General features: G+C 41.0%; 2 long non-coding RNA genes across 2 annotated transcripts in view; one reads left to right on the top strand and one right to left on the bottom strand.

Annotated features, from left to right (window-relative positions):
• On the bottom strand, window positions 1–25,549 carry LOC140481643 (uncharacterized). The gene is made up of 3 exons (XR_011961580.1): window positions 25,411–25,549; window positions 16,872–16,977; window positions 1–1,667 (listed from the first exon to the last, which is right to left on the bottom strand). It is a non-coding gene; the product is annotated as an uncharacterized lncRNA (long non-coding RNA).
• LOC140481642 (uncharacterized) overlaps window positions 16,940–26,533 on the top strand; it is a 67,920-nt gene continuing 58,326 nt past the window's right edge. Inside the window, exons 1-2 of the long non-coding RNA XR_011961579.1 lie at window positions 16,940–16,991; window positions 20,727–20,997. This is a non-coding gene — a long non-coding RNA (uncharacterized lncRNA). The remainder of the gene's footprint in view (window positions 16,992–20,726; window positions 20,998–26,533) is intronic.

Below are 26,533 nucleotides of genomic sequence, written 5' to 3'. Positions count from 1 at the left end.
TTACATTCAGGATCACATACATTTAAACCTCTGTCACTCTTCCGAGCGCCAATGGAAAATTAACATAACGAACGTTGGAAAAACTCAGCAAGTCTGGCAGCATCTGTGAAGAGAGACACAGAGCTCACTCCAGTATGACTCTTATTCAGAACTAAAAGGTTTTGGAAAATAAGAATTTTTTACTGTTCTAACAGAGGCAGAGGAGGAGTTAAGATCATATTGTATACAGGTCCAATGTAGAAGACAAAGGGTTTAATAACAGTGAAAGAATAAAGACATACAGAAAGAGTGCTATTTAAGGTGTGGAAGGAAGAGAATTTGTCCTTTCTACAAAGAGTAAAGTAAACAAGACACAATCGTGACATGATTGTGAGGGAAGCAGGGAAACGAAGGCAAGGAAAATGGAGACCAGATATAATGCAGTTAGTTTCTGAAGTTTTGGATGTGAACATAGGCACTATAGTTAGTAAGTTTGCAGATGACACCAAAATTGGAGGCATAGTGGACAACAAAGAAGGTTACCTCAGGGTACAACTTCATCTTGATCAGATAGGCCAAAGGGCTGAGGAGTGGCAGATGAAGTTTAATTTAGATAAATGTGAGGTGTTACATTTTAGAAAGACAAATCAGGGCAGGATTTGTACACTTTATAGTAAGGTTCTGGGGAGTGCTGCTGAACAAAGAGACCTTGGAGTGCAGGTTCATAGCTCATTGAAAGTGGAGTCGCAGGTAGATAGGATAGTGAAGAAGGCGTTTGGTATGCTTTCCTTTATTGGACAGAGTATTGAGTATAGGAGTTGAGAGGTCATGTTGCGGCTGTACAGGACATTGGTTAGGCCACTGTTGGAATATGTATGCAATTCTGGTCTCCTTCCTATTGGAAAGATGTTGTGAAACTTGAAAGTGTTCAGAAAAGATTTACAAGCATGTTGCCAGGATTGGAGGGTTTGAGCTACAGGGAGAGGCTTTAGAGGCTGGAGTTGTTTTCCCTGGAGCGTCGGAGGCTGAGGAGTGACCTTATAGAGATTTATAAAATCATGAGGGACATAGATAGGGTAAATAGACAAAGTAATTTCCCTTGGGATAAGGAGTCCAGAACTAGAGGGCTTAGGTTTAGGGCGAGAGGGGAAAAATTTAAAAGGAAACTAAGATGCAGCTTTTTCACACAAAAGGATGATGCATGTATGGAATGAGTTGCCAGAGGAAGTAGTGGAGGCTGGTTCAATTACAGCACTTAAAAGATATCTGGATGGGTATACAAATAGGAAGGGTTTAGAGGCATATAGGCCAAATGTTGGCAAAGGCTTATGTTGGGATATCTGGCCGGCATAGATGAGTTGGACCGAAGGGTCTGTTTCCATGCTGAACATCTCTATGACTCTGTGATAAGTTATTCAATTTAATGGTAAGATCTCAGGGCTGTAGAATACCTTAGCAGAAAACATGGTATTGTTCCTTGATCTCTAGTTACTCTTTGATGGATCATCGCAGTAGGCCCAGAATAAACGTGTCAGCAAGCGGGGCGGCATGGTGGCTCAGTGGTTAGCACTGCTGCCTCACAGCACCAGGGTCCCAAGTTTGATTCCAACCTCGGATGACTGTCTGCGTGGCGTTTGCATATTCTCCTTGTGTCTGCATGGGTTTCCTCCAGGCGCTCCGGTTTCCTCCTAGAGTTCAAAGATATGCAGGTCAGGTGAACTGGCAGTGCTAAATTGCCTGTAGTGATAGGTGCAGATGTCAGAGGGAAATGGGACTGGGTGAGTTGCTCTTTGGAGGGTCAGTGTGGACTTGTTGGGCCGAAGGACCTGTTTCTACACTGTAGGGAATCTAATCTAGGGCAAACTGATTCATTAAAATTACAGCAACTGGAGATCATGGTCACACTCATGGACAGAACAGAGGGGTTCTTCAAAATGGTCTCGTCAATGTAAAGAGAATCATATTGTGTGTACTACAAGCATTAGACTGGATTAAAAGAAGTACAATTGAAATGTTTCTTCACCTCAAAGGCATATTTGAGGCCTTGGACAATGAGAAGGGAGGAAGTGAATGGGAAGATGTTAGACCTTCTGCAAATACATGGGCAAGTACCACGGTGAATGAGAAAGCATTAGGAGAGATGTGGGGGTGGTCCAGACTGTCATGGAGGGAATGGTCCCTGAGGAATGACCCTCAGTGGAGGTGAGGGGAAGATGTTTTTGGTGGTGACATCCTGTTAGTGGCGGTGAAAGTACTGGAAGATGATCCATTGAATGTGGAGACTGGTGAGGACACATGGAAACCATATTGTTGTTGACACAGTAATTTGCTTTCATTCCAAGCCTGTCCAGCCTATCCTTACAATGCAATGTAGTCTTTCCAATATCAATCTAGTAAACCTTCACCGAACTGTCTCCTGTGCATTTACATCCTTCCTTAAATAAGGAGACCAAAACTGCACACCACATTCGAGATGTGGTCTCAATGAAGCCTTGTACGAATGAAGCAAAAGCATATTTACAATATGATTAGCAACTAAGATTATAAGAGTGCTTTACAATCATCTTCTTTGTTAAATCATCGCACAAAAAATAGTTTGAACCTAACCTGAGGCAAATTTGTTTCTTTTTCCTACTGTACAGGATTATTTCCTATTTGATTATCTATGCTACCAATGTAATAATTTTCTTTTACTTCAGAATATTGCCTTGTGTTTAATGTTTTTAATGGTATAACTTGTTATTCTGTTAAGAGTGCTATTACTTTTTATTATTGAATAAGTAAAATGATGGCCTGTGTTAGCCAGTCCAGTGTGTTGTTATTATTTGGCTTAACTGAACAGATTGCTCATCAAGTATTGAAAATGTGCAGACATGAGAAATGTTTGCTGTGCTTGTTTCACCCTTCTTTGATTTCCTTCAGTTTTTATTGTTTCATTTATCTTCTTGAACCTTTCAGAGGATATGTGAACTTTAAATCTTGGATGTCAGTCTTACATGAATTCAAATCAATAACGCAAAGCAGGATTCCTTTAGTTCATGGATTAATGAAATACAATGGTGAAGCATAAAATAGTTCCCTTTCCTCTGTTATACTTTTGAATGGAACATTTTTTGTGTTTACTTGCCATTTTCAATGTTATCTTTTAATTATTATGACCTATATATTTGTGTGAAGGGAGGATGGAATTGACTGATTAGACATTTTTTAATCATTGTCCTACATCACAACAACATGAGGAATTAATCCACTGATATATCACTATATTTAAGTCAAAACATACATTTGCTAGAATAATGATTGCCAGACTTAGATGACACAAAATGTTAGGTATTTCTCAATCATCCACCTTTCCAATCAACAGAACAACAAAGTTAATAGAACAATGTCAATGACAGGACAACACTTTACACAGATTCTTCTAGATTGGCCAAACTTTTCTAAACTTGTCAAATCATGAAGCTGTCCACACAGAAGTGCAAAGTCGTGGAGCACCGGACAAACCATAGATGGCTATCAAGGTCTCCCCGTGAAACAACCTGCAAAGGCTTCAGGAACGGCCAAGCCTATAGCAACATTACAAGTGTGACCAACTGGACAGAAGGTAAAGTTGATACAACAAGTGGAAAACTGCATCATGGAGGCGAAATTATGAAGGAGAGACGGCCTGTAGAAGTTTACAAAATAATGAAGTGTAGAGATTGAATTAATGGTAGTTGTCTATTCCGTAGGATGGGAGATTTCAAGACTAGGGGGCACATTTTTAGGGTGAGAGGAGAGAGATTTAAAAAAGAAATGAGGGATGGAGAAAGGTTCGTGTGTGGAATGAACTTCCTGAGGAAGTAGTGAATGTGGATACAATTACAACATTTAAAAGACATTTGGATAAGTATATGAATAGGAAAGGTCTGGAGGGATATGGTTCAGGAGCAGGCAGATGGGACTAGTTTAGTTAGTGATTATGTCTGGCATGGACTGGTTGGACTGAAGAGTTTGTTTCTGTGCTGTACGGCTCTATTGATTCTATGAATGGAACATTCTACCATCAGGTTTTTCCACTGTTTTCAGATACATTTGTTTGGTCAGGTTATTGAAAATGTGAACAAATAGAATAAATAATATCACATTTCATATCATCACATCAACATTCACTGTTTTTCTGTGTTTTCCATTCAGATTCCATTCCATGCATTGTTTGACATAGGCAGGTTTCATAGGTTTGTCAGGTTACGTGAAGATACATTCAGGTGGGAATAGTGCCTCACCTGTCACACAGCATGTATTTTGAGATGGTTCCACTGAGAGTCAACACATCAACATTTTGCTGCACTCAATTTATAAAGTTAAGCAAAAGAAATTCAGTAATCAGATTCACTACAGTTATATACATAAAAAGCAGACTCTAACATAAACCTTGTCCTTTATTCTTATCTGATTTTCACTAATGACTACGTTTTAAAAATGATCTGCTAAAATGTTGTAAATTCTATTCAATAAGGTATTTAACTTCAACATTGTTTGAAGGATTAAGAATTCTATTCAGAATGCTGGGATCCAACCTCAGTTCCTGTTCTGAGTTGCTGTTCTCATCTGGAGATACAATTTTTATTTAAATTTTAAGAGTCATGATATTAATTTCAAGATCAAGTCACTTAATTTTATTCAATACAATTCAATACAGAGATGTTTGTCCAATGGTTGCTCTTCCATCTCAAAGCATTTTTTTATAAACAGAATAATCTGTAAACTAGATTTCCAATCTGGAATGCAGAGATTAGACTTTGTCATGATTCATTCGACAGCAATACAAAGGATTTTGTTTCTGTAACTGGCATTGTGTTCTAAATCACACTGACTGTTTGAGATAACCTCCTCACACAACTTTTATAAAATAAAATCACATTTCTAGTTTACATACATATTTACCTTATCAGGAAAATGTGAATGGAAGTTAGATCTTTTAATTGTGCAGGTTTTCACCTAAAATGTGTCATTTCTATCTCTTTCCCCTTTATAATTTCCCTCAGCATACACATCCCTTGACTGAGAGAGCTGAAACGTTGACTCTCCTGCTCCCCAGATGCTGCCTGACCGGCTGTGCTTTTCCAGTGCCACACTTCTTGACTGAGACAGTGAGCAAGCAATTTATGCTTAGTTTTGTACAAGAGATTGTCAACCCATCGTGCGTAGCAACTTGGCACCAAATATTTAACGAGTTCTCAATGATAATTCCCTCCTTGAGGAGTCATGTGCACAGAAGCTGTGCCCTGTCACAATCAAATCGTTGCACCAACTCAAAGTCCAGTGGCAGTTCACTAGAGTTATCACAAACACAACAGTGACACAGAACCAAAGACAGAAATTGCTGGAGAAAGTCAACAGATGTGGCAGCATCTGTGGAGAGAAAGCAGAGTTAACATTTTGGGTCCAGTGACTCTTCTTCAGAACTCTTTGTCTTCTGAACTTCTTTGTTGTTTTTTGTTTAATGACACAGAGACATTGGGTTCTGACCTTGCACTGACATTCTTGCATGAAGCTTTCACCTGACCCAAAGAGGTCGTCCATGAAAGAGGAGAAAAGGGGTTGCAAGTTGCATTTTTCTAATTGTGCAGTTGTATTTCCAAGGCACAGACAGCACATGGAGCTGAACCTGTGGCATTTCAGCTAAAAAGGCTAAAATTGTGACCCAAATATGGAGTGAAGTAGTATAGGCAAATCAAATAATGAGAAGATCATCTTCTCAGCTGTAATACACACCTTACATCACAGAAACTGGGGGCTGCTCATCCAAATTAACCAGCATTGTCCTCACTTTCCTGTGTTTTTGGACAAACTGTTGAGAAACTACTCATAAAAATCTCTTTGCAATTCCCATGGATGTACTAGATTTTAAAGCTCTAGAATTGGGATGTAGAGAGTGAACCTGCACGCAGTAATCCAAGTGTTGACAACATTTTGAGAATGGACCTTCTACACACTTCATTATTTTTATGGTGTCAGGCTTATCTTGTTTGGACATGTGTTTCAAGGAACCATAGGGATATCCTGATCTTTGGGGGAAGTATTTTCTGAAATCTGGAAATTGTTTGGCAGATAATTTTAATTAGTCTCAGCAGCTCCAATTTTCATGATTAGGTGCCATATAAAAATTAAATGCAGTTTTAATTACAACATAGTACACAGAACTGTACAGTACAGGAATGGGCCTTCAGCCCACGATGCTGTTTAGGTGGCTCAGTGGTTAGCACTACAGCCTCACAGCACCCAGAGACCCAGGTTCGATTTCAGACTCGGGTGACTGTCTGTTTGAAGTTTGCACATTCTCCCTGTGTCTGTGTGGGTTTTTTCCAGGTGTTCTGGTTTCCTGCCACAGTCCAAAGGTTAGGTGAATTGAACATGGTAAATTGCCCGTGGTGTTAGGTGCATTAGACAGAGGGAAGTAGGTCAGGGTGGATTACTCTTCAGAGGGTCAATGTGGACTTGTTGTGCCGAAGGGCCCATTTCCACATTGTAGGGAATGTAATCTGAACATGATGCCAAATTAAACCAATCCCTGCTGCCTGCCCTTGGTCTATATCCCTCCATTCCTTGTTTATTTGTGTGCTGATTTAAAAGTTCCTTAAACACCACCATTATATCTGCCTCCACCACCACCTCTGGCAGTGTGTTCCAGACTCCTACCACTCTCCGTGTAAAAACTTGTCCCTCACATCCCCTTTGAACTTTCCCCTTCTAATCTTAAATACATGGACCCCCAGTAATAGACATTCCAACTCTCGGAAAAAGATCCCGACTGTCAATCCAATCTAAGCACCCATTAATTTTATAGACTTCTATCAAGTTTCCTCTCAGCCTCCGCATCTCAAGAGAAAACAACACAAGTTTTTCTAGCCTCTCATTATAGCTCATACCCTCTAATCGAGGCAGCATCCTGGTAAACCTCTTCCACACCCTCTCCAAAGCCTCCATGTTGTTCCTGCAATGTGGCAACCAGAGTTAAACACAATACTCTAAGTATGACCTAACCAAAGTCTCTTAATACTACAACATAACAGCCTGACTCTTGTACTCAAATACCCAAACAAAAAAGGCAAGCATACCATACACCATCTTTCCCACCCTATCTTCTTGCATGGCCACTTTCGGGGAGTTGTGGACTTGAACCCCATGATTAAGTGATTGATCATAGGCCACTGTCTTACAGTAAAGTGACAATGAAACTGACCAAAAATATGTAAGTGTTCACATGCATTTAAGTACTTTTTCCAGCAGATAGATACATCTTCTTCATTCAACGGTATTGATAATCTGACTTTAATGAGATAAATCTAAACAGAAATTGGTGAAGTGACATTTTTGTGAGTTTCATGGAGACTTTCACTTCTGGAGGCCTAGCTACTTTCTCATCTGAAACTCACCCCAGGGTGCCATTGTCTGATGCTCCACTGATTCTCCCATACATCGTAACTGGAAGTAACTGTGACTTTCGGGACATCACAATATTCCTGATGTTGCCAACATAGTAAAAGTTTTGATGTGTAGCTGGTCAAGACCTGGCAGTCTGGCATTGTACTTCAAGGCTTGTAACATTTGTCCTGATTTGTAAATAAGGTGAAATTGGCCAATTACCTTGAGGTGAATAAAATAAATTGAAGGTAGATAAACAAACAGGTGGCTGACTTCTTAAATTGACAGGTCAGTTATCTATTCAACCCATTTCGCATGTGCAGTTTAGATTACTTATAGTGTGGAAACAGGCCCTTCGGCCCAACAAGTCCACACCTCTCCGCCGAAGCGTAACCCACCCATACCCCTACATCTATATCTACCCCTTACCTAACACTAGGGGCAATTTAGCATGGCCAATTCACCTGACCTGCACATCTTTGGAGTGTGGGAGGAAACCGGAGCACCCGGAGGAAACCCACGCAGACACGGGGAGAACGTGCAAACTCCACACAGTCAGTCGCCTGAGGCAGGAATTGAACCCAGGTCTCTGGCGCTGTGAGGCAGCAGTGCTAACCACTGTGCCACCATGCCACCCTTATAGCCTTTAGTTCTATAGCCTTTGTTTATATAACTGTCCGTTGTCACAGTGTCATAGAGATCACCAGCAGAGTAAAAGGCTTTTCAGTCCATCGAATCTGCACTAGTATATAAAAGCCATCTAATTATTCATATCCCATTTCCCAGCAGTTGGCCCAAGCCTTGTCTGTCTTGCCTTGGTTTTCCATTATGAATGCTTGATGAGATATAAGCCGAAGGAATGGACTCAAGGGTTATTTTTACAACTGTGAAAGGAACTTTGTGCATTGTTTAACTGACACGTTTATGAGCTGTTGAGAGAAACAGAGGGCTTTGAAATGTTTTTGTATAACTTTGTTTACTTTGTTAGCTTTATGAGCACTTAATGGATTTAACCCATTTCCATGGAGATTTTGTATGGATGTTTGTTTGTGGTGACAATTTAATGAGCATTTCAATATTGTTATAGAAGTTATGAGTTCTATCTAAAACAGTTAGTTGGTGAGCAGATGTGAAGAATGCTAGGAGCTGTTTTTGCAGCCTGAGGTTTTGGGTGTAGGAATATAAAGGGGCATTTTAGATATAAGGCATCTGAGGGGGTATGCGCTGGTGAGATGAACGTCATATAGGTTGAGGGGTAGAATGGCTGGCATTCATTTTCAGAATGAGATTGATGTACCAGGGAATGGACAGTGAATAGAGATAGGTCTTCTAACCTACTCAGAATCTGCTGCCTCTATTCTCACATTAGCTCTGCTTCCAGGGGCGATTGTCCAACTCTAACCCAAATGAGGAGAAAGTGAGGACTGAAGATGTTGGAGATCAGAGTTGGTCTGTGTTGGGAGTGTGGTGCTGGAAGAGCACAGCAGGTCAGTCACCATCCGAAGAGCAGGCAAATCGACGTTTCGGGCGTAAGCCCTTCTTCATAGTGAGAGATGATAAAGCTGACCAGAAATCAGAATAGCAAGATTCCTAACTTGAGAATGAAAATCTTAGCCTTAGTATCTGAGATCCATTGGCACATTAAAGCACAGCTTCATCCCATCTTCGCCTGCTGCTGATATGTACCACATTACCATCAGCCATTTCAAAATAATACACAGGAACATACACCACAGTCAAATTATCTCTAATTCTTTGCTAGTTAGATGAGAATCAGTTGTGTCAATATATGCCCAGAATTAAACCTGTGATTTTCCTCCTCTATCCTGCATTAGTGTGTTTATTCACGAAGTTGTGAGAAAATCATGTGCAATCATTATTAATTAGAAAAATAAGCATTTGCAGTTTTACAGCTCTTTTACACGACCTCAGGATTGAAAGTGGTCTACAACAAATTACATTTTTGGGGTGGAGAAGGTTAGTAGTTAGACACTCCAGCCTGGATGAGGTGCATAGAGAATGAGTAAATGGGTCTTCTGTAAATCAGTATGATGTGATGAGTAGGGTCCTGCACAGTCTGTGCTGGGAGTCCATGGTGGCTAAATTTACAGATGACCTAAAGATCGATAGGAAAGTACGTTGTGAAGACAACTTTGTAAGGAAGCAGAATGATACAGATAAATTGAGTGAATGGGCAAGAACTTGGCAGATAGAGTATAAAGTGGGGAAACGTGAAGTTGTTCACTTTGGCAAGATGAATAAAAATAATTATTTAAATTGAGAATGACTGGAGAATTTTGAGGTGCAGAGGGACTGAAGTGCTCAAGCAAAATGTTAGTACGTAGGTACAGCAAGTGATTTAGAATGTTAATGCAATGCTCTCATTTATTATCAGAGGAATTGAACATAAAATTAAGGAAGTTACACTGCAGTTTTAAAGGGCTTTGGAGAGATTAATCAATTTATGTGCAGTTTTTGTCTCCTTATTTGAAAAGGATATACATTTTTTGAGTTCAGAAGAATTTTATTGGATTAATACTTGGAATGAGTGGGTTGTCCAATGAGCAAATGTTGGACAGGCTGGCTTTGATTTCACTGGAGTTTAGCAGTGTGAGTGATGAGCTGATTGAAGTGTATAAGATCCTGAATGGTCTTCACAATGTGATTGGTGGAAAGGAATTTTATTCTTGTGGGTGAGTCCAGAACCAGGTGGCATTGTTTTAAAGCTGATGGTCACCCTTTTAAAACAGAAATGAAGGAGTGTTTTTTGTATTTCAGAGAAATGTGCAACTTTGGAACTCTCTGTCTCAGAAATGGATGGAGTCAGGGTCATTGAAGATGTTAAGGCAGAACTTGTTACACAAGTTTTTGAATGTTGAGGACATATGACGTTGAAGAAAAATAGGAAGCAGCTAAATGGGCTGGTATCACAAATCATTAAATATGACAAGTGTCTATATAATACTAATAGTTGACCTCAGCTCAGGAATTCAGGATGTGGAATCTGGTTTAGATTGAAATGAGGAACAGAAGGGGAAAGGAGCTATCGGTGGATGTGGTCTATAATTTCCCCAACATGAAAACAGAATGTAGGACAAAGTATATCAGAAGAACTATTAGATGCTTGTGATAAATAATCTGAGCTTCCGACTCTATCTCCTCACCATCCCAAAATGGCCTATTCCACTTCTGAAATATTTCCAAACTCCATTCTGTTTGATATTGTCAACTTTATCCATACTTTTGTGACCTCCAAGTCTAAGTATTAGATGCTCCTTAGGTCAGATTTCCCCTTTGCTGCACCCCCATAAACTTCAACTCATCAAAAACTCTTGCCCCATGCTATCATGCCCCGAATTCCATTCAGCCAACATTGCTCTACACTAGTCCCTCATCTTCAAATTTCTTAACTTTCTCCAACCCACAGGCCTGCAAGTAGTCTCTGTTTCTCTAACTCTGATATCTTCCACTTAACCAGCTTCCTTCGCTCATCTACTTTGACCATGCCACTGGCTGTCTGGATCCAAAAATTTGGAATTTCCTTCCTAAATATCTCCTTTCAGGAGCTCCTGAAAATCTATTCCTTTGGCTAAATGTTTGGTCACCTCCCCAAGCATTTCCTTCTTTGGCACTGAATCAATTTCCTTTCGCCCTATTATACTCCTTTTGAACAATCTGGCACGTTTTATCATGCTAAAGGCAATATATAAATACTGCTTGTTCACATCATGGCCCTCAGCCAACCTCAATATCTTGCCTCATTTCTCAAGTCAGTGTAAAATATGCACAATGCTATCCAAATCACCATAGTCACACCCACAGTCAAACTTAAAAAAAATTACAAGTTATTACATTTTATGTTGAGCACACTCAGAAAAACATGTCCGTGAAAATAATTTTCCTAATGTCAGTTTCAGGACTAATAGGTACATTGAAATTCTGTCTGAAAAAAATTAAAACATTGAAACAAATTGAACTTGTGCAAAATTTCCATTTACCTTATTGGAAAAAGGATATGAAGTCAATGTAGTTGAGAATAAAATGACCATGGCGGATAATTGAATTGGGCAGTACAATAGGATCGATGCTGATAGGCTGAATCAAGTAGATTTTACTGAAACTAAACAGGATGCTTAAGGGGAGGTTAAAAAAAATTGATAAATCAGGAAACGTGAGTTAGAAATAGAAGGAAATAAAAAATAAAACAGAAATAAAACAATCAATGAATGAGGTGTCAGTTTTCACTGAGTCACGTACTCTGCTTGCTGAGTCAGGAGGTGATGGATTGAAATTCCAACCCAGAATTGTGAGTGTTTAATTTTGGCCAATATTCTGGTGTAACCATGAGGAGGTGCATACTGTAGCATGTCCCAGCCGAGGCACAAAACTGCAGCACCACTGTCCCTTTCTGTTGCATAAAAAATATTCTGTGCAATGCTCAAAGAAAAGCAGGGAAGACTTCTTCAATATCTTGAATAAACAAATGTGTTTAAAACAGATTTTCCAGTGATTTATTTTATGTTAGTTGACACACTCATTCATTGTTTTGTTTCCAACAATGTAATACTCTCTTTATTTCAAGACTATGTTATTGGAATTAAAGTGGTTTGTAATTAGCTCAGATTGTGCAAAGTTCTATTTAACTTTGATTCTCTCCAAATTAGAACAATAAATTGGTACCTTAGCACTGCTCATTGGTAAGTAGGAGCCAGAGCATTATTCTGAGGTTCATTCATTTTCTGTTCTGTCCCTTTAAAGCTATTAATGAAGTCAGCTAAATAGATCATTCAAAACACTTGTAACATCTTGTAAAACACGGACTCCAGGTCAAAAAATCACCATCATTAAATTATGTAGATGAAGGGTGGTGACAACATTCATTACTAATTAACGTTGCCAGTTGACATTGTGAAACACTGCTCACAACATATTCCGAAGATAATCCGGTCTGAATTTGAAACTACTTTGAAGGTCGAGGGCACATTAAATACAACGGCACCCTGCCTACTGCCTCGCCACCTGTCCATGCTGCACCACAGTTTTTCTGGAATTAAGGGGATGAATTTGGGCACCTTACTTAAAGTAGGTCAACTGAAGCCCAGAAAAGGGAAATTAATACCCACTCTTCTCACTATCACTGGTATTAAAACAGTGACAGGAATGGCCTGAGCCTGACAGATTTCTAAGCACGGGATGGTGCTGGTTAGTAGGGGATGAGAGAGCACTAGGAGATGGCATTCCCTGGTAAACTGGCCCCCCTGTGGCATTGGAGAGTTAACCTCAAAGTATAGCTCATACCTTTCCTCAGGTTCCTTGACCCCATTTCAAACTTTGGCTTCTACACACCTCACTGAACCGCCAACCCCAGTCCCCAAACACTTCCAATGCTCTGATACATCAATGAAGTGCTGTCCAAGTCCCAGTCGCACTACTGTGTGAGACCACCACTCACAGGGTGATGTTACTGCTACTTGGAGTAGTCAGCATCTGATTGGCCCCCAGCTCTCTGGAATGAGTCTTCCTATCCTCAGAGGTGTGGCAATTAAAATAGCTCTGTTAGGTGAGCTAACACCCTCCTTGGTGCCTACCCAACCCTGCTATGCCCCCATCCAACACACACATATACATGCACACACTTATCTAAGGGAGTTTCAGTTTTGTTTCAATGACACTTTATTAAAACTTTTTCACTGATTTATAGGAAGAGAATTATATGACATCTCAGAAGAAAATGGTGAAATGTAACATCACAGGTGGAAACAGAAGATAGCACATCAGTAGTGCATAAGATTTCACATTCTATTTAAATCAATGCTAGTTGCTTTGGCCTTGTTTAGTTCCTGCAATGTAATTAAAAATTGCATACTTTCATTAGCATAACAAAAAGAAAGGAAATCATGCTACATGCAAGGGTAAGGAAACAAATCACTTAAAACAAAAAAATCTGATTCACTGGCCTCTATTTAGAAAAAGCAATCAGTTTTGCTTTGAAGGAGGAGTTTCACAATGATAAAACTTAAAATAAAATTGACAGGTTAGAATCAATTTAATTAATGAGAGCAACATAATTACAGGATCAGCATTAGCTAATTGTGTTTTTCGTTCTGTTAATATGCGACTCACTTTTGTAGCTAACACCCATTGCCAAAGTGGAGTGGACTGCTGGACTTGCAGTGGGACAATGATGGATTGGGGACAATCTGTTCTATTGTTCTGAATCAGAAGCCTTTCGATGTACAAGACAGGAAATCTATCAATCTCTAGTGTACGATTTGTATCTAATGTGTGTTGATGACCACTGTCACTTCACAGGAGTCCCTATGGATTCAGCCTGATTGACTCAAATAGGTCATATAATCACACCACCCCCCCAAAAAAATCATACACAGGGAACATTAACAGGGTAGGTAATCAATATAACCATGCCACAAATAATGTGTCTGTGTCACATAATGTATCGCAGGAAGCTGCCTGACCCAATTTGACATTATCCCACCAAGATCAAAAGAAAAGAAGCAGCTAATTACTTAATTACTTACAGAACATTTTAAGTGTGTAGGTTTAAATAGTGAGAAAGAATATTAGAGTGCAACTATTCATAACATTCCTACAGTGTGGAAGTAGGCTATTCAGCCCATTGAGTCTACAACAACCCTTTGAAGAACATCCCACCCAGACCCACCTCATCCCTGCAGCTCTATATTTCCCATGGCTCATCCACCTACCCTAGACATCCCTAGACACTATGGGCAATTTAGCATGGCTAATCTACCCTAACCCGCAGATCATTGGACTGTGGGAGGAAATTGGAGCACCCGTAGGAAACCCACTCAGACACGGGAAGAACATGCAAACTCCATGCAGTCTCCCAAGAGTGAAATTGAACCTCTGTGTAAGAGCCTCAATTAGTTACATTATCTATTAATGACTTAGATAATGTCACAAAAGCTATGAATCTAAATATGTTGATGACACAAGTTAGACAGCATTGATGATAAGTGTAGATGATAGCACAAAATTACAAAGGGATATTGATAGAAAAAGACAGAATAAAACAGGCAAAACTGTGGCTGATGGAGTTCAATGGAAATGTGTAATGTTATCCATTTTAGACTGAAAAGGGATAAATCAGAGGAGTTTCTAAATGATATGAAGTTAAATAGACTGCATGTCCAAACAGACTAGGGGATTCAAATGCATGGATCTTTAAAATGTCACAGACAGATGCAGAAAATAATCAAGAAAGCTAATGGAAGGTTGACCTTTATATCTACAGGACTGGGGTACCAGGATGGACAGGTTATGCTGTAGTTATCCAAAATCCTGATTAGATCCCACTTGGAGTATGGTGAACTCAGCTGGGCACCACATCTTTGGAAGGTTACATTGGCCTGGGAGGGAGTACAGCATAGGTTTACAAGAATGGCACCTGTACTTCAGGGGTTAAATTATGAGGAGAGATTACACAAATCATGTCCGTTTTCTCTAGAATTTAGAAGGTTAAGGGGTGACCTGGCCAAAGTCTTTAAGACAAGATAGACAAAGATTTCCACTGGTTGAGGATTCTAAAACTAGGGGACATAGTCTGAGAATGAGGGCCAGACCATTCAGGAGAGATGTTAGGAAGTACTTCTACTCACAAAAGGTAGCAGATATTTGGAACTTTCTTCCTCAAATGGCAGTGGATGCTAGATTCATTGTTAATTTTAATTTTGAGATTGATAATTTTTTGTGAAGCAAAGATATTAAAGGATATGAGGCAAAGGCAGTCATTTAGAGTTAGGCCCCAGATCAGCTGTGATCTCTGAATGGTGGAACAGGTTGGAGGGGTTGAATGGCCTTCTCCCATTTGTATAATTGCGATCTTGCTGCTGCTGCTACCCAGGTCTTGCACTTTAGAAAAAAGAACACAGGCATGGACTATTTTCTAAATAATGAGAAAAATCATAAAGCTGAAGTACAAAGGGATCAGGGAGTGCTGGTCCAGGATTCTTTAAAGATTGACTTGCAGGTTGAGTCTGCGGTTAAGGAAGCAAATGTAAAGTTGTCATTTATTTCAAGAGGGTTAGAATGTAAAAGCAGCGATGTGTTACTGAGATTTTATAAAGCTCTGGTTAGGCCCCATTTAGAATACTGTGTTCAGTTTTGGGCCCCACACCTCAGGAAGGACACACTGGCACTGGAGCGTGTCCAGTGGAGATTCACACGGGTGATCCCTGGAATGGTAGATCTAACATACGATGAACAGCTGAGGATCCTGGGATTGTACTCACGTGGGTTTAGAAGGTTGAGGGGAGATCTAATAGAAACTTACAAGATAATGCATAGCTTAGAAAGGGTGGACACTGGGAAATTGTTTCTGTCAGGTGGGGATACTAGGACCCGTGGGCACAGCCTTAGAATTAGAGGGGGTTAATTTAGAATGGTAATGAGGAGATATTTCTTCAGCCAGAGAGTGGTGGGCTTGTGGAATTCATTCGTTAAATGTCTTCAAGGCAGAGATTGATAAATTCTTAATTAGATTAGATTAGATTAGATTACTTACAGTGTGGAAACAGGCCCTTCGGCCCAACAAGTCCACACCGACCCGCCAAAGCGCAACCCACCCATACCCCTACATTTACCCCTTAGCTAACACTATGGGCAATTTAGCATGGCCAATTCACCTGACCGGCACATTTTTGGAATGTGGGAAGAAACCGGAGCACCCGGAGGAAACCCACGCAGACACGGTGAGAACATGCAAACTCCACGCAGTCAGTCACCTGAGTCGGGAATTGAACCCAGGTCTCTGGCGCTGTGAGGCAGCAGTGCTAACCACTGTGCCACCGTGCCGCCCAGGAATTAAGGGATACGGGGAGAGTGTGGGTAAGTGGCGTTGAAATGCCCATCAGCCATGATCGAATGGTGGAGTGGACTTAATGGGCTGAATGGCCTTACTTCCACTCCTAATTCTTATGGTCTTATGGTCTTATCTTTGGCAGGGTCCCCAGATGACAGACTAGATGCTGGTCTGTTCCAGGGAAGAATCTATTTCAAGTATGTAAGTATTAATGCTAGTAAGAGCAAATTACTGCAGATGCTGGAATCTATACTGAAAACAAAAAAATACTGGAAATCACAGCAGGTCAGGTAGCATCCATGGACAGACAGCAAACTAACCTTTTGAGTCCAGATGACTTAAAACATTAACTTGTCCTGTCTCCATGGATGCTGCCTGACCCACTGTGATCTCCAGCATTCTTTGTTTTCAGTACTAATCCTAGTACTTACTTCAGACAATTAATTACAATGTTTGTTGTAATATGCAGAGACTGCTTGGCACATATTTTATCTTTTGGTTTTAGCTGAATTACTGAACCACCTTTCCTTTAAGGAACAGCTAGAAATATTTCAACTGGTAGCCCATAGCAATTTTCAGTTTGTATTTTTATGGGAACTCTCGGAAAAGGAATGTTTCCCAGGCTCTACAAAAATGCACATACCTCCTCTTCTCCCATGCATGATCAGCAGACCTTTGGTTGATTTCACCGTTCTCAAATTCACAAACAGACTTGGAGTAGAGTTTGGCAGGAAGATGAAGAACAAGAGCTGAAGTAGTGAAGGTAAATATTAAGTATGATCTGACACACAATCACATGCCTTGCATCAAAAGTTAAATGCGGTTCTGATATATTTAAAGTTTTGTGATTTTTCTCAAGCTTTAGGAAGGAATTAAGGCTCTGTTTTAGTACTCAGCTTTATCTCGTGCCAAAACAACTCTTCATGGTCTGATAACTGTGTTAAACATGCTTGATAATCTTCATTGACTCAGTGTAGAATTGCACACTTCAATGAAGCTGAACAATGTCAGTCTTTAATCTGTGCTGCTGGAGTGAACACTTCAGTTTGTCTTCTATTTGTGAGATCAGTTCTGTCAAGTTTTCCTCTAGCATTGCATTAAAATGCTTAGTCCACGATGACACTGATTGAAGTTTAATTCTCATATAGTTTTGCTAGAGTAAATGTGCACCTTTTAACCACACATTTACAAATGGAAAAACAACATAAATAATTATCTAACTGAACTGTTGAATGCAAACAGCTGCGTTCAGGTAATTTACTATGTGTTTAATACCATGTCAACCATATCTTGAACAAATTATTCTTTATTTAATGTTCAGCTTAACTAAAATTAATAATTTGTCTCCCTAAACAGAGCAACAAATGACCCAATGATATTTTCAGGACTTTACTGTTCTGTTTACATAGACAAACACAATGTAGACAAAACTATGTAATTGGCATTAAAGAATAAATGTTTGCATGAAGTCATCTTTCACTGTTCCTGCCTGAGTACGGAGCAACGTATGCCTTCAGCAGCAAACATATTGTATATGTTTCTAACAAATGACCATGCCTGAATGTCTATGTTGATTTTAGGGGGAAAGTAATAAGTCATCCAATAGTATTCCTGATGAAGGGCTTTTGCCCGAAACGTCGATTTCGCTGCTCGTTGGATGCTGCCTGAACTGCTGTGCTCTTCCAGCACCACTAATCCAGAATTTGGTTTCCAGCATCTGCAGTTATTGTTTTTACCTCATCCAATAGTATTGTCCAATCTTAGTCGAGGGTGTTGACCACTTATTGCAATGAGGATTCAGGAATCCATCCTAATGGTCTGAACGTGTAGATTGATTACAACAGGTCTGAAGATTACCATTAAGTTAGTTGCAGAGCTGCACAGGGATCAGTTAGGGGACTGGCTCATCCTCATTCAGGGCTGTCATCACAATTTGGTCCGGAGGAGTTGCACTGTTATTGGTCAGGGATTTGTGCACTAAATGCCGAGGGAGTGAAAAGGTGAGTTAAACCCATTATTTCCTCTTAGACTGGATGAGTCTCATACATGCATATGAGATGTGAACATCAGGAAAATAGCATACTGCTCAACTCCTATTTGCCAAAAGAAGAGTTTTATACTATTTTTTACAGATACAAGCTTCCAATTGACTACTTCTACAAATAATAATTTCCAATCAAAATGTTACATTTTCCTCACTCCTTTCTCTACTCAATTATATGTGCACAGTTCACATTCCAAGTTAGTACATGTGACCATATTACCGATCGTACACATGATTATGTTATCCAATTATATCATTACATGTTTGCATCTCTGAGCTGTGGTATGTACTTTATGATTATCAGAAAACCAATGCTGTCTGTTTTCCCTTTCAGGGGATTATTAGGGGACAGCACTGTATTGGGAAATTTGGGGAATCGTGTCTGGGGGTTGGAGCCAGTATGCTGGGATGCAGAGGGAATAACCTCTGTGAAGGGAAACAATGATACATATAAGGGTGGGAGCTGATATGATGTGGGAGGGCATGGGGTAATTTGTTGGTGGTGGTAGTGGGGGGGATGGGTGGTCATCAATAGTCACTCTCACGTTGACTTTGTTGGTGGACAGTGCTTCATAATGTTGGACATTGGCAATACAACAGGCCTGGGGTTCAGTGGGTAGACTCAGAAGATGAAAAATTACATTAAAATGTTGGGGTAAAAATGGGGGAAGCTAAAATCTGCTGGCTTTGACAGTGTCTAAAATGTAGAAAGGAACATGTGTTTGAAGGATGAGAGATGCACCTAGAATAACAGGTCAAGTGTGCAACTCAGTCACATTAGTGTGATCTGGAAAGCCTTCTATCTTCAATCAAATTTCATCTATGCGATAACCATGAAAGATTGCTGCCAGCACATCCACAACAAGCCTAATTTGTGTTGCTTGTGGGGCTGGATTCCACTTGTGGGCATTCAAAGAGCAATTGCATGAATCTGATACTCAGGTCTGGGATTAAATACATCTAGTTTACAAATCATAGAATCAGCACAATTCAGAAAGAGATCTTTTGGCCCATCTAGTTCTGCACTGTCCCTCCGAAGAGCATCCCAACCTGATCCAACTCCCCCCTCACCCTATCCCTTTAACCTCGCATTTAACATGGCTAATCCCCTAACCTGCACATCATTGGATTGTCGGAGGAAACTGGAGCACCCGGTGGAAACCCTCGCAGACACCGGGAGCACATACAAACTGCATGCAGACTGTCACATGAGGCTGGAATCAAACTTGGATTCCTGACATTATGAGGTAACGATGCTAAACACAGCCTTCCTGCTGCCCTTTCAAATCCTCACACTCGCAATTCTGCCAGTACATTGATCATTATAAATTAATCCTAATAACGACTTTGAATTAAAAGTGATCACAGGTGACCGTTAAAGTTTGGGATATTGGCATGGCGGGGAGACAGGGCTATGGTCAGCCTGCAGCACCCATTATCTTTTACTGTATTTGTGTGACACAACTTGGGCAATATATGTGTGAATAAGATCAAATATGTCAGAGGTGCATGTGTAGAATTCCCAAAGCCCTCTGCCAGAGCTGTATGTGTCCTACGTATGGAGGATGATGATAAACTATCATTTGCCTCAACTGTCTGCCTCAACTACTGACTACTCACTTAACAAAGGAGCTGTTCTGTTTCTGAGATCCCACGTTGGGTCATTGGAACAGTAGCTCATGGATACAGCTCCAGCAGATGGCTGGGACTGCACTTGAAAAAGGCTGATAGAAATGAGGAGCAATAAAAAAGTCAGCAAGTGCAGGATAAATAGCCATATCCAGCCAATACCCAATAGCCTCCTAAGGACAAAAAGGCCAGAGCATGTGGACAAAAAGGCCAGAGAACTATCTGACTCAGGCTGAGTGTAGGTACATTATTCCTCAAGGACCACCATAGAACAGATGATGGACTTCATCAAGACAATGTTCCGATATTTGGATCAATCTTGTAAAGGAATTATTTTACCAGGTTTCCCAGGTTGATTTCGGGGATAACAGGACTGACGTGTGAGGAGAGATTGACTAGGTTAGGATTGTTTCACTGGAGTTCAGACCAGTCAGGGAGGATCTCATTCAAACTTATAAAATTCTCACAGGACTAGACAGGGTAGATGCAGGTAGGATGTTTCCAATGGTGGGTATGTTCAGAACCAGGGGTCACAGTCTGAGGATTTGGGGTGGACCATTTAGGATGGAGATGAGGAGACATTTCTTCACCCAGGAAGTGGTGGGCATGTGGAATTCATAACCACAGGAAGTAGTTGTTGCCAAAACATTGAATGTATTCAAGAGGCGGCTAGATATAGCGCTTGGGGCGAATGAATTAAAAGTTATTGGGAGAAAGCAGGGTTAGGTTATTGAGTTGGATGATCAGCAATGATGGTGATGAATGGTGGAACAGGTTTGAAAGGGCAAATGGTCCTATCTTCTATGTTTCTATGTTACACTCCAGATAGACTAAGCTGCTTATTCCTGGCATGCACTGCTCTGCACAACTGGTGTGGACAAACAGAATGTGATGGATGCTGAAGGGCTGGGAGAGAGGCAACTGTCTCCTGAGGAGGAAGATGAGGACTTTCCAGATGAGGAATATTACTTCCAGCAAGAAAGAGCAATGCAGTGATGAGTACAAGAAGCTGGACAGAGCTCAACTAACACTCACTTCTAAAAGAAGTTGGGAGAAGATATCCTTCAATGACTGTGAAATTGTTGCTTCTGAAAAGGTAAACAGCTTCTGTTTCTTTGTAGCTTATTGTTTATTTGCTGTTTCTTTGCTTTTCCTGTTGTTTAATGGAGGTTGACGTAAACAGTTGTTTCAAGGCTTTGCAATGTCTGATGTTTCCAGATTAAAGATGGACAGCATTTAATGTTAATGTGCAGCAATTCTTCAGACAGTGATGTAAATCTGTCTGGAATTGAGGAAAGCTAGTTTCTGGAACTTTCATTTGTGTAGCTGCAGTTAAGCTGAGAGTTGATCAGGAGGCTAAGGAAATTTGGCATGCTCATAAGGAACTTTCATAGATGCATCATAGAAAGCTTTCCATCTGGGAGCACAATATCTTGGTATGGTAACTGCTCTGCCCAGGACAGTACAAAATTACAGAGAATGATGAACACAGCCCAGATCATCATGCAAGCCAACCTTCCATCCATTAACTCTATCTACACTTCTCACTGCCTCAGTAAGGCAGCCAAAGGCTCTTTCCACCCCAGTTATAATCTCTTCCAAACTCTTCCATCAGGCAGAAGATACAAAACCTTAAACATGTGCTGTTCAAGAACAGCTTCTTCCCCTCTGTTATTCGACTTCTGAATGGTTTGTTCAAATTTCAAATCAAATGTTGATCTTGCTTTTTATGCACCTTCTTTGCAGCTGTAACTTTGTATTCTTCACTCTGTTCAATCACCCTACGATCTTTGTACGTTAGAATCTGCTTGTACTGCATCCAAAACAAAACTTTTCACTGGAGCTAGGTACGTGTGACAATAATAAATCAAATGAAAACCAAATAAAAGTGATGATGTACTGTGCTAATATATTTCCAAACGTGTTCATCTATGTACAATGAAGTGTCATCTATGCCACCTATCTGCCCTCATAAGATTTTCTGTATCCTTGCCCTCCCGCTGTGTCTGGGAGCAGTCCCAGTAAGGAAGGAGCTTGCTGTATAGTGGAGACAGTTGGTGAAGAAGGTTTGACTCAAAGTTTCATAGTAATAGGAGTAGGCCTTTTGGCCCGTCGAGCCTGCTCTGTCATTAATTAAAATTATGGCTGATCTGTCCGTCATTTCAGCTCCTTCTACCTGCATTATCCCCGTAAACCTTAATTCCCCTACATTGAATAAATTTAATAAAGCTGCCTCTACTGCTTCCTTAGGCAGAGAATTCCTGAGATTCACTGGTCCCTGGGAAAGGCAGTTCCTCCTCATCTCTGTCCCAAATTTACTCCCCCTAATCTTGAGGCATGTCCCCTCATCCTAGTCTCACCCAACAGCAGAAACAACCTCCCTGTCTCTGTCTTACCTATCTCTTCCATAATTTTATATGTTTCTATAAGATTCCCCTCTCAATCTTCTAAATTCTAATGAGTACAGATCCAGGCGGCTCAATCTCTCCTCGTAGGGTAATGCCCTCATCTCCAGAATCAACCTGGTGACCCTCCTCTGCACTGCCTCCAAAGCCAGTGTATCCTTCCTCACGTAAGGAGACCATAACTGTGCACAATACTCCAGGTGTGGCCTCACCAACACCTTGTACATTTGCAGCAGAACCTCCCAGCTCTTAAATTTGGTAACCTTGGGATGACTGTGGCTTAATGATATTCCAAGGGTATCCTGTCCAGATGCAGGCTCACTCAGCTGGGTTTCAACTTCCACAGGATTGGGGTAGAGGCAGGGTTAGGGTAGAGGCAGGGTTGCAGTAGAGTTCGAGGCACCTCTGGAATAGCTCAACAGGAGATATCTTGGGGACCTGTGTGTGCTTCCTCCCTTGTCTTGGTGCCTGATGGGACCACCTTGTCTCCTTGAGAGGAAGGAGCATGTGGAGAGATGTCCAGGTCCATCAGGCTCCCATGTCTTGCCATGGATACTGAGCAACAAATTCCTGAAGCAACCCCTGCAGTCTGCTGGATCTGGCTTCCCATCGTCATCACCAACCTGTTCATGGTGACAGTAAGATACACCCACACCAGATTTAGCACAGTCATAATGTTGGGAGACTCCTTCAACAACCCTCGATTTAGGTCCATGAGTCCCTCAGACAAACCTGGCTACAGCTCCCGTGACTGTCCATACATTTGCAGTAAGTTGGTAACAGCTGCTATCATGAAGTTCTCTTCTGCCAGCTGAGCCAGTGCCTGGTCCTAAGCAGTCCTCTGAGTGCCAAAGGCCTTGGGCATGTCTTCCTCAATCATCTACAGAGGCATGACAGTGACCTGCTCAGCAGAAAGTGCTGCGGGCACTAACCCAGCTAGAGTACCCATTGAGGTGACTGTATTTGACCTGGTGGAGAGTTCAGGAGGTAGCACAGTAAATGCATCCTCTGAAGGTCCTGTGACAGCCCCTAAGAAGTGGAGGAGTTACTGGTGGCTAGAGTCAGTTGACGTTTGTAGATGGAAGCTGTGTAGATGTAGCTTGTGTCTGCACAGAACAAGAGAGGGAATGAGTTGTGCAGTGGGGTGGCAGGTTCAGTATTGTGAAAGGTGATGGTAATGTGGCAGGAGTGCAGGACAAAACAATGAATCTTATTTGGTTGCCAAGACACAGAGGTCTCAGCATTCAGTTGGAGTGGTCTTGATCCTGTGCTACTAATTCAAGGATCTTCTGGTAGTGGGTGAAGAAATGTATGTCAGCCACCTCACCCCTTGGCTTTGCTGTCCCTCAGCCCAGTCCTCCAGGGGAATGGAGTGGTTGAGAGCCATCAGGAGAAGATGTTGGATGTAATAGTGAGAGTGGTAGAGCATGAACCTTGATGGGAGGTGCATTCAGTAGCAGAGATAGAGTAAGTGTGAGGTAGCAGAGAGAAGTAGATGGTACTTACTCAAGCAGAGTGTAGAATGGCCACTCGATCCCCCAGACTGTGGATACTGCACTGACTCAGTGTGGGGAGGTTGTGGGAATGGCAAATTCGGACCAGCCTGGCAGGTTTCAGTATCATGGTCCTCTCTGCCATCCCTCAAAAAAGAGGACAACACACCTCTGCACCACCAAATCCTCCAGGTCTCCATTAGCAAAGCTGACAAAGCAATTGCCTCCCTCAGAAATGACCTTTCCATTGTGCATCACGGAATAAGGACAATTCCTGGCTTGCAGTGTTTGACATGCTGTGAACCTGATGTTTAAACATGGTACCAGGGACTGGAATTACCAGACACTCGTGAGTACCTCCCCCTTTCTCAAGAGGTGCCGTAGAAGTGAGATGCCCCATTCTTGAAAAGTAATGTCTGAAAAGGTGAGATATTGACCTCTGGCCCATTAAATTATCCAACATTGTATCTGTTAAAGAAGGTTTGCACTGCCCTGTATGTCATACCACAAATATAATATCTTTCTATATGAACTAACATTGATATTCAATGTACTATTACCAAGTTAAACTGATAAAATACATTACACATGTGAAAACCAACTTAACAAGCACTGTGGGCGGCACGGTGGCACAGTGGTTAGCACTGCTGCCTCACAGCGCCAGAGACCCGGGTTCAGTTCCCGCCTCAGGTGACTGACTGTGTGGAGTTTGCACGTACTCCCCGTGTCTGTGTGGGTTTCCTCCGGGTGCTCCGGTTTCCACCCACAGTCCAAAGATGTGCAGGCCAGGTGAATTGGCCATGCTAAATTGCCCATATCCTTACGTAAGGAGTAAATGTAGGGGTATGGGTGGGTTGCGCTTCGGCGGGGCAGTGTGGACTTGTTGGGCCGAAGGGCCTGTTTCCACATTGTAAGTCATCTAATCTAATAATCAAGAATTCATCTTTAGTTTAGAAGGTATTCTGCTATTTAGAAAATTGTTTAATAAATGCAATTGTACTCACAATTATGTTGAAATGTTAGCAATAACAAAGGGGCGAATGATGGCAATGGTAGATGCTAAGGGAGTTTATTAAAATAACTTAATACTTATTGAACACTCTAGGATCTGAGAAGTCAACTTGCTCCTGTTACCAAGATTGAAATATCTGACATTGCACATATGACATTATCATTATAAACATCTTTACAGAGCAATTATTTGTTCTTTTAAAAGAAAATAGAGTTATTTGTTTCTTTTCCAAACATGATTATCTTAGTGTTCTGATTAATTGATGCTTTCAGGAAGCCTATTAAAAAACATGGCACCGAACGTTGCTACAAATTGCTTAAATTCAGAAACATATCGTTAGTAAATGCTTCTCGTCTTTGGGGACCAGGCAGGTGGTAATGATTTCAGCGCAGTTTAATAAATAATGTGTGACCAACAGATCCATGCACCTCTTTCATACTTCCTACCCAATTATGGCTCTGTATTAAATGAAAGAAAACAGATCATGATTCAGAATCTCCCATAAGGCGAGCTGACTATCTAAAGATGCATTCCTGAGCCCTGAATACATCTATGAGCTTGATTTCCCCAGACAATAGTCAGCGGAAGGCTTTGCTCACCTGATCTAATCCTTATGTGAGTTGTTTGTCGGCACTTCCTCCTGGAGACACAGCAGGTCACATCTCCCTGTTTGGCTGTTGCAGCTGCTATTTGGAGCAGGAATCACGAATCAAAGCTGCACTCATCAGTAGGACTTGGGATTCCCTGGGAAGCAAAAGGTCAGGAGCAGATGTGGTTAGGGATGGAGTTTCTTCAAACATGACCTTCATCTGCGACTCCCAAATGACTAAGGCTGGATCTGCAAAAAAAAAGAAATGCATAATGAGATTAAAACTAATTTTGCGTCTTTATTGCAGGATACTTACAGTTTAATCTCTGGGCATTTGATGATTAGAATAGTGATTGTTTTTGAGCACTTCAAGTAATTTCAATGGGCTAAACAGCTCCCTTCATTAATTTTTCATCAACTACTCACCTTTATCTGAGTTATATGTCAGAGATAATGAGGTAAAATCTTCAAACATGACTTTCAGCATCCAAAGATTTTAAAATATGTTCAGATAGATTGCTCTGCTATGACTGAAAGTGTTTTACCAAGGGACAAGGCAAAATATAACAATTTACCTTGAGGGTATAGTTGCTAAACACCCTTGTCTTGCCTGTGAACATTATCATGTTTTTTTTTGACACTGTCAGCTTTTTTAAAGTTTGAAATGCTGAATACAATAATATCCTACTGTCAGTTCTGTGAATACTATATTACAGATCAGATGTTCATCTTCACAGGTAAAGGAGCTATTTCAATTCTTCTTCCTTGCATTTTTTTTCCAATTTGAAAGCTTTCTTTGAATTATCTTAACCCTTGCACCAGTCATTAGGTCAGGAGAGTAGACATAAATTTCTACAAAATCCATTGCGCTATTCCTGATTTTATAAATGAGAAACAAGGCCCAGAAACCACCTCCTTTCTCTCAATCTGTAGTCCAAGGGCAATCTACTTTGCAGGTTTTCTTGACAGTTTTGAAGGCCCATCTCACTGGATATTCAGCACATCAAGGGGCAAAGGCAAGGGTTCACTTCCGATGGTTAGATGTGCATAATGGGCACTTACCAAATACCAGTCAACACCCCTGGAAGACTATTTGTGCATTCCATTTCGCCATTGTTTACATTGAAGTAAGT

The sequence above is a fragment of the Chiloscyllium punctatum genome, chromosome 9, assembly GCF_047496795.1.
Source record: "Chiloscyllium punctatum isolate Juve2018m chromosome 9, sChiPun1.3, whole genome shotgun sequence".
In the NCBI taxonomy this organism is placed as follows: domain Eukaryota; kingdom Metazoa; phylum Chordata; class Chondrichthyes; order Orectolobiformes; family Hemiscylliidae; genus Chiloscyllium; species Chiloscyllium punctatum.
Note: the sequence above shows the minus strand (reverse complement) of the source record. Positions and strands in the feature narration are given on the sequence as shown.